The 9,225-nt window shown below is 45.5% G+C and overlaps 1 protein-coding gene across 5 annotated transcripts in view; it reads left to right on the top strand.

The window, feature by feature from the left end:
* The first annotated feature begins 6,293 nt into the window (after positions 1–6,293).
* The window catches only part of LOC119650219 (epsin-1), a 64,160-nt gene continuing 61,228 nt past the window's right edge, over positions 6,294–9,225 (top strand). For 3 of the 5 annotated variants that reach the window (XM_038052794.1, XM_038052790.1, XM_038052795.1), the window contains exon 1: positions 6,294–6,904. The gene's annotated coding sequence lies outside the window, so the exon portion shown is untranslated. The remainder of the gene's footprint in view (positions 6,905–9,225) is intronic. The other 2 variants (XM_038052798.1, XM_038052799.1) reach the window with 1 other exon arrangement.

Here is a 9,225-nt window from a genome sequence, read left to right as displayed (position 1 = left end):
CCACTCCAAACATTTATTTTGAGACCAGTGGTTTCCAGTAGCTGCGAAATTAAGAATTCCGTGCGGGGCATATGCACAACATACTATGATACTATGCAGATAACCAAATCTGAACCCTGTTCAGATAAATTCTCTTGCCTGGTGTCTCTGGCTCTTAGATCTCCAGAAGAACGCAAGACCTCGTCTTTGAGCACATTTGGATCGAACAACGGAGCGGGTAGCGACAACCGAATGATATTCAACTTGCCCAGAACCAGACGATCTATCAGATACAGTCTGGAAAAAATAGAAAGATATAAAGTGCGGTAGCCAAGCGGTCATATGAATATACAATTACACACGCTCGGAAGATGATCTTCCATGTCCACTTGGGCTTAGCAATGGTAACATAAAAGAGCAAAAGGAAATATGGAAGTGAAATATGATAACGAGAAATTTGAGTTACATAGAACATATGCGAGTACATATTTTATCTGGAGAAGGAAACAATTAGTCAGATACGAATGTGTAAAAATGGAAAAAAAATTTAATTAAAACGTGAACGAACTGCAAGAAGAGTATAAGGGTTGAACGCAAACGAAAATGTTTTACGGTAAGGATCGTAACGGAGGCATTAATATGTATATTCTGCATAGCTAGGACGCACCTAGATTTTTGAGATAAGAAAAGATGCAGATGCAGTCGATAGTAGATACTAACCACTTGCAGATACAATTCCGCCAAGTTATGTAAATATCATCCTGATCCCAGGCCCTAGTAAAGGAGGAGGGCTTGAAGCAATGTATTCAGTATAATCCTCAGTAAAAAAAAGCACTGATCAGCAAAAAAGAGAACAAGTGAGAATACCGGAAGTTGGACGCTTTGCTTATAAAGGTTTTGCGTTCATATTGTGTGGGAAATTTCCTATGCACGTTTTCCTATTCGTATTTACCTAAAAGTTCTAAATATTCCTTGATATGCCTCCAAATTCCAACTCCGCCGTTCATATGAGGTCACTTTATATGATGATGACGTCATACTCGTCTTAGAGTGCGATAAGTTTACATGAAATGCACAATTTTGACCTTTCATAACTTTGTTAATAATATTAATAATAGTTGACTTTTTTTCAAACTTTCCAAAATTGTGTATTATATGATTGCCTATAACGGCACCAAATTTCGAACTTCTCGGATGAACTTAAGAGGAGAATTAGATTTTTGTCTACTATTTGTAGTCTAGCCTATTGGTGACAGTTCCCGTGATAGGCCGACCAAGAAAATGCATACAATGTCGTTACAAACAAGATGATCGGATTAAGTCACAAGCCTCGGAGAAATGCTAGGGCGTCCACCTCAGTCGACGAGGTAGGACGGGCCCCGGTCCTGTCGAGAAATGGGCAAGGATTCTTGACGCATGGACGGCGTCAGGACGTAAACAAATTAGTCCGAACAAAACAAATACGTGTCTGCACGCTAAATGTTGGTGCCCTAACTGGAAATACGGAGGAACTCGCCAGAGCCCTTCGGAAAAGGCGTATTGACATCTGCGCTCTGCAAGAAACCCGATGGTCTGGTACCAAAAGCTGCGACATTGAACGCGAACGCGGTAAAAATGGCTATAAGCTTCTATATTTTAGTAGCCCACACACTCAATATAGTGTTGGCATTGCCATCCGAGGGCGGTCAAGTATAGGTCCCAGGGGGAAATGTGGATTAGTGCCCACGAAGGAGCACAAAACCTGGGAAACGCCTGCTATCAAACCCTATCTGCACCTCCATGTGGTGACCGCTGGGAGTTCTTTCTTCATGAAAAACTGCAAACGGAGAAGGATTAAGGCGAGTCTCCCGCGCCTAAAAACGGAACAAAATGTACCAACTGGTCCTCTAGGTTGGAGGTTGAGTAGGGTTGACAACCCTACACGGAAAACCGAAGTTACGAAGCCACGGAAGGAGCATCGGACTGGATGGATTTTACAACGACGAACTCGGCAACGACAACGGATTAACGATTTGCGCATTTTCTCATGGAACGTACGCTCCCTGTACAAACCGAATGCTGCTGAGCAGCTAGCCGATATCCTGTCCCAATATAAGACCGATGTAACAGCGTTGCTCGAGATGCGATGGAGAGGGACCGGTTTCCTGGAGAAGAGACGCTACACCATATATTATAGCGGCCATCCAGTAAACCATGTGCTCGAAGTAGGTTTTTTAGTCAGCCAAAAAATGAAACCTACTGTTATCGGCTTTAAAAATATAAGCGAAAGGCTATGCACTCTGCGCTTGCGAGGCAAGTTTAGAAATATAAGCCTCGTAAACGTTCACGTCCCTTCAGAGGAGACTGCAGAGTCGGAGAAGGATACCTTCTACAAGGCAGTTGAGCCGACCCTCGAAGCGTGTCTCAGGTATGACATCAAAACTATTGGAGATTTTAACATTCAAGTAGGGACAGAGCCCGTATTCAGGCCATACGTTGGCTCCCATAGCTTACATTAAAATACAAATGATAACGGACTACGGATCATTTAATTAGTAGTGTCACACGAAATAGTTGTTGGAAGTACCTGATTTGCGCGAAAGGCGGTCCACAAACATACGTGGCCCTCTCCAGGCGGGTCCACTTTCAACCAAATTGACCACATGTTGATCGAACGCCGCCACCTCTCAGCTTTGATGAATGTCAGAACATATAGGGGAGCCAATATAGACTCGGATCACTATCACGTTGGCATGGTGCTCCGAGCTCGAATAACAACACCACCCAGAATCCCCTCTGACAATCAGGTCAGAGTTAACACTGAAACCATCCACAACACCTATAAGAGCGAAATGGATGCCGCAATAACCGCAGTGAACAGAGATCCTGGAAATGAAGCATCAGCAAATGATCTTCACAATCACCTGAAGAACGTTATCATAAATACAGCGACAAACATACTTGGTCCCAGCCCCAAAAAGAGTCAGAACGGCTGGTATGAGCTAGCAACGAAACGGAAGAATGCCGCATACCGGGACAGTGTTGGTTAATTATTAAACAGCATTTGCTCCATATGGGGGGAACAATAATAATAATAACCCCGCCGTAGCTGGTCCCAAGCCCGGTTGTGGAAGGAGGAGGGATGGATAGCTTCAGTCTGAATGGCTGTACGCCATCGCAGCGTCTCAGGGGGTAGGTGAGAAAAGTGCAGGAACTTCGAAGTCCTGTAGATTACTCACTGAGGAAGCTATTTCCACACCTGGCAGTTAGGTTTAAAATGCAAATCAATCTAATGAGAAGAAGAAGAAATTTGAGGTCCGGTAAGAATAATCGGCGGAAGTCGTCTGACTTGGTGACTGGGTCGGCCTCTCGTAATGGACAGCACGGCGTCGAAACCGCTAGTCGTGGTTTGGTTCGACGTCTAGGCACCAAGACGACCAGGAACATTGCTCCGTCTGCTGCAGCTGTTTCGCCACAATCTGTGACGACCACTTCAGCAGGTTCGCGTAGGCAACGGATGAAATAGACTGAAGAAATGAACCTTTTTAGCATCCGCTTCTACTACGAAATAACGGCGGAGGCGGGTGCAACATCTTACCGCCTCTTGTTGCACCAATCAAATCAATGATGAGATTGCATCTCGGCTGTCAGCTGATATGTCGCTGCTGCAACTACAATCACTTGTGTATTGTGGGCCAGTTACGGCTATCAGATTGGACGGTAAGAAGATTTACTTTCGTGTTATTGGTTTGAGTGGCCAAAGAGATCTACCGTGGAAAATTCGTCTGGACCATTGGCGGAACTCACTAAGACAGGACATTGCTAGACTGATTCAGATCAGCACTGGCAATGCCAGCAGATGAGGGAGAAATAAATTGCAGAGGGTTTACCGGAACTATGCCATCCCCAGTGAGAGTAGTTGAAATTCTGGACACACTAAAGCGGAAACTTTCTGTCATATGCAGTCGGGTACGACGGTATGGCGAAAGTCACTCCAGACTTGTCCAGAATGCAACATATGTGAGGAAACAGCGGAGCTTTTTCAGATCTTTCAACGAATCCCAACAGAGCGTCCAGACAGTATAGTTTTCGGTGACGGAAGAGTATTGGGGTGGACTTTGGGGGTTACCCGCCCAGCATGCTGAGAGGATCACCGCCGAAGGCACCCGCCATGCCAATACGCCTGGCATGAATTTTTCGGATGTTACCGGAGAGGAAGTTTGACGAGCCACAAACAGCTCGAAGAACTGGAGGGGCCCAGGTCTGGATCGAGTGCAGAATTTCTGGTATAAAAAATTTACCAACGTACACAGTCGGTTGGCACACAGCATAAATAAGGTCATGAGTCGGAATTTCCACCCTACCTCACTGCGGGGATCACCTACCTTATCCCTAAGAAGGACACGGTACAGGATCCCGCAGACACAAGACCGATCACTTGCTTACCAACCCTCTACAAATTCATCACGTCCATTATTAGTGGAAGGATCAATGCGCACCTCGAGACCAACAACATTTTGTCCGAGGAGCAGAAGGGCTGCCAAGTTGGGTCAAGGGGTTGCAAAGAGCAACTCATTATCGACTCGGTAGTTGTAGGACAAGCAACTAGAGGCCAAAGAAACCTCTTCAGTTGCTATATCGATTATGCCAAGGCTTTTGATAGCGTTCCGCATACCTAGCTAATCGATATCCTCCATCTGTATCGCATTGATCCGAAACTAATAAAATTTTTGGCGACAGTCATGGAAGGGTGGCATATCACCTTATCAGTCCGTACATCTGAGGGTGCTAATACCTCAGAGCCCATCCGTATACGGAGGGGCATCTTCCAGGGGGATTCGCTGAGTCCCTTTTGATTTTGAATGGCACTGAACCCCCTTTCATGGCTACTGAATGATGCTAGAGGGCATGGTTTTGCAAGAAAGTATAGCCTAAGTGCTAAGTGCGAACTGATACACTTCATGTAGTTAGATCACATCAAGATGTATGCCGGAACTGACGACCATCTTAGAAATCTGTTGCGAATAATAGACAAGTTCAGCCGTGATATTCGGATGGAGTTTGGATTAGACAAGTGTCGACTCCAAGCCATCCACAAAGGTCATCACGAGCCGCATGCCGGACATAGCAGTGGTGACCTCCACATCGAAACTCTGACCGAGATAGACCTCTACAAGTACCTAGGAATTCTGCAAGGAATGCACGCTCGAGTTGGTGATCTGGAGGATGCTATGCTGTCCGAATTCCTGCGACGAGTAAAGCTGGTGCTGAAATCCCATCTTTCGGGGAAGAATAAGGTAAGCGCGTTGAATGTATTTGCTATCCCTTCACTGGCTTATGCATTTGGAATATTGCCGTGGACGAAGGGTACTCACTCACAGCTGAGTCGACTGGTATCCGACATCCAGTGACGTTATCAAATCCCTCTGCCCTCAGTGAGATTTGAACCGCGACCTTCCGTACGGCAGTCTTGTGCTCTAATCACTTGAGCAAAATAAAATGCACAAATCATTGGGTCAGTCAGTCAGTTCTTTCCTGATATTCATTGAATTTTTAAGAAAAGGTCTTAGTGATCCCTATGTGGAGGTGGGCATTGGATGTGGTAGCAGATCTTTTGGTATTGTTTCAGCAGGCGTTTCCTAGGTTTTGCGCTTCACGCTTTCCCCTTGGGACCTAACGCTGAAGGCCAAAGAACATATAATAAACTACAAACTAACAAATCCCGAAACCGTGGTCAACTACACATAACGAAACCATGAATGCTCTAAATAATGAACAATGTACCGCCCAAAACAGCGAATAATAGATTCTTAAGACATGACAAGTTACCGTTGCGGGAAACAAATAAATTTTGTTCATGATATGCGGGATCCTAAGTCCACATCCACATGATGGTGGACCGGACCAAATGAGGAGCAACTTACCCCCACGTTTTATAGTCCATGGATCCCTAGTTTGGGGCATAGCACCCAAGCATTCAAAATTAAAAAACCAAAAAATGGCTGACGGTTTCGTCCAGGCCAAAGGCAACTCATCAGATGTTGCCTCACCTCTGCCCACTTTTTCTCGTTTTTCAACTGATCCTTTTAAAATTTCTTTTGCCAATAACACCCGAATAAAGTCAAAAACATTTGCTCTTGTTTCTGTTGCTAATATACTGAATTCTGTTTCTATTCTATGCGACAATGCTTTAACCGGAAAATCTTAAAAATCCATTTTAAAAATCGCTATGGTAGCACCCAGACGACACCTTGCGACCTTCCCCGAAAACTCACCACATTTCGACCAGTCAACCGGTCGAAACGTATCGTCATTCATCGTTCTCCGCGCACTCACACACTCCCACCCACAGTCAAATCATCATCGTAAATGTCGTAAATCCACAAATGTCATTCTCCCTACGACAATCAAGTCCAACAAAATAGTGAAAATACAAATTCTCTCATTAACTTGTCTGTCCCGAGCCCGGCGCTAGCGAAAATTCTTTTTATACCTTCGGAATGTGCGTAATATTTTGTTGAGCTCAATTATCCTGAAATCATCCAAGTCTGACGTAGAAGAAATCGCAAAGATAAGTGAAAAGTGCATGAAAATTTTGTGTGTCGTGTCGAGAGGTGGCAGAAAGAAAGAAAAACGACGACGGGACCCCGTGATTAGACCTGCAATTGCGGAAATTACGAAGACCATCGCGAGCTCAGTCGCAGTGGAGTGTTGCGAGTGTGACGGAAGTGAAGATCTGAGTTTCGAGTGTCGATAAAGAATTTGCGGGACGGAGCCGTTGGTGTCGTCTGGTGACTAATTCCGCTATCAAATCGTCAAAAGTGCTCTAGGTGTTCCCATTGGTTCCAGGCCAACACCGGAAGCCGCACTCCACTCCCATCCCAGGCGGTTTACTTTTTGGTTTCGACGAAAGTTTTTAGTTTTGTTAATTGTTCCTCGCAGCCAGGTAAGACACGACCGATTTCTCACTTTCTGTCCAAGCCTTGTTTCACCGATTTCTAGCGCGCGTGCAACCATCGAGCTTTCCACCGTCTATTTACTATTTCCGTGTCCAATTGCTTCCATTCGCTAGTGAAGTAGCCGCTGTAGATTCGCTTATTGATTACGAAAATGATTTTGCACAATCGAACTGAGAGCTTTTGTCGTGTCTTCTGCCAGTGCAGCACCAGCTTTGCCTCTTTATTTGGATTTGGCCATAAATCAGATTGTCAATGTTCAAACCAGCAGCACACGCTGCACTTTGTTAAGACACAAAAACATTTACATTCTCTCGAAAACCCACACGATTCGTTACCCAAAATACTAAACAAAGCCCGAGGCAGTCCAACAGTTACCATAGCTTCAGCGGGACCATCTCCGGAGAGTCATGTGACGAAAACGATCCACCATAACTGCCAGACATTCATGCAAACATCAGAAACTTTCCATCGGGGCAAGAAAGCGTTGTAGCCCCTGAACGGCCGCTAAGAAAAAAATCAATAAACACAGCACCTGACCGCGACAAACTGTCTAACCCCACACCAAGGCTGCACCCACGGCCCTTCGCGGAGTCCTTAGAAGCTGCTGGTCGCGAATCGACTCATCAAATTTCCAAAACAACTCCACCTGAGGTTCATGCGAACGTCTCGCTATGGAAGTGACATTGTGCCGTTGTTAGTCATGCATTGCTTTCGCGATGATAACAGCAGCGGCGAAAACAACGACTGGCCTCCCCCAACCGCGGGGCTGCCGTCTGAAAGCTAAAACTGTGGAAATCTAGTCGATTACAATGATTGCGGTGATAGCGAACGGACGTATATGTGTTTGCCTTCACTTATGGCGCAAACGATGCTCCGGATTGCGGTATCTGTGCAGCGAATGAATGGGAACAGTAAGAAATTCCGCTGCCTCGCTGAGATTTACGAGAAACTGGCGCTGAAGACGAATTGGGTCGTTTGGTATCAGCAGACCAGTTCGCATCCAAATCAGTTGCCCCAAATGCTCTTGTTCGTCTCACGAAGACGGTACGGTTCCCAACATGAATTCCAAACGTTGAAATGTTCTGTTTGCGATCATCTTCATGGCCTTCCTCCGTATAAACAACGATGACTACACAGTTTGCCGTATGGAAATGAGATTGGTAAACGACGTGTGAGCTTTGCGTTCAACAAGTTCTCCTTGGACTTGTGCTTAGCTTCGGCAAATGGACGGCGAGTTTTCTCTAATTTATGGACGGTGCCATATGAATGATAGTGCAAGAGCCGAGTCGCGACTTGTACAATTCGCTCATGTGTAGACGCACTGTAGCGGTCGTAGGGGACAATAGTCGACTGGAATCTGGTTGTTGTTGCCTATTCCGGATAGTCCCGGTTTGAATGCGCGAATCCAATTGGCGTCAACAAAACTGAAATTTTGTTATGCAAATGAGTATTGAAGATGCAGCGAATGATGGCGATGGTATAGAAATGGCAACAGATGGTTAGGAAAAGGAGTATCTGCTGAACTTCTTACTTCGTTTATGTCAGGCGATTGCCAGGGCTCCCTGTTGCCTTTGTTTTGCTTGGCTGAGGTCACTTAGGAGAAAATAGAATGCGATATTCGTCATATACTTGCCAAAAATTTCAAAATAAGACGCTTAGGTTCCCCGTATTATTGCAGCGATTCTTTGAATTATTGAACATATTTTGATTGATTCTATTAAGTGCGTGCGCTATAAAACTCCAACCCCAGCTTAAACCAAAGGGGTTTTAGCGAAGAACCAGACGCATGGCTCCATCAGCTCGGCTGCCACAAGTCAAAATGAACGGGTCAAGCCTCTCTCTTCCTGACTCCGGCTTTAGTCGGGCCAGGGAGACCCTCTTAATCTTGTCTGCAATGGTGTACGTCTCGCTAGAAGACCTGAAAGAGGCCCTCATTAGGTAACTGCAGGTGTGGCATAAACTAAGCCCACCCCCCTCTCTAACCAGGCCTTAACAGCATTGATTGCGCGCATGAGTATAACTCAGGATCCACTAAATGCTCTGCGATTCCAAACAATGTTATAACGTCCTCCTTGGGTCAATCATCGGTGGCATACCTATCGACAATAACTGCGAGATAGGTGGGAGTGCTAATCGTCGCCAGGCACTTTCGATTTCGATTGGCCGAATTTAATGCATTCCTCACGTCCTGGGTCACCACTATGTAATATTTGCTGGTACTGCCCCTTCCGTGAATTGCATTTTCGGCCAAGCCAGAAATCATTTTGATGGCATCAATGATTGATCTGGCTTTACGGAATCTCCTTGG

This window comes from Hermetia illucens, chromosome 2 (genome assembly GCF_905115235.1).
Source record: "Hermetia illucens chromosome 2, iHerIll2.2.curated.20191125, whole genome shotgun sequence".
In the NCBI taxonomy this organism is placed as follows: domain Eukaryota; kingdom Metazoa; phylum Arthropoda; class Insecta; order Diptera; family Stratiomyidae; genus Hermetia; species Hermetia illucens.
This window is presented reverse-complemented; position numbering and strand designations above follow the sequence as displayed.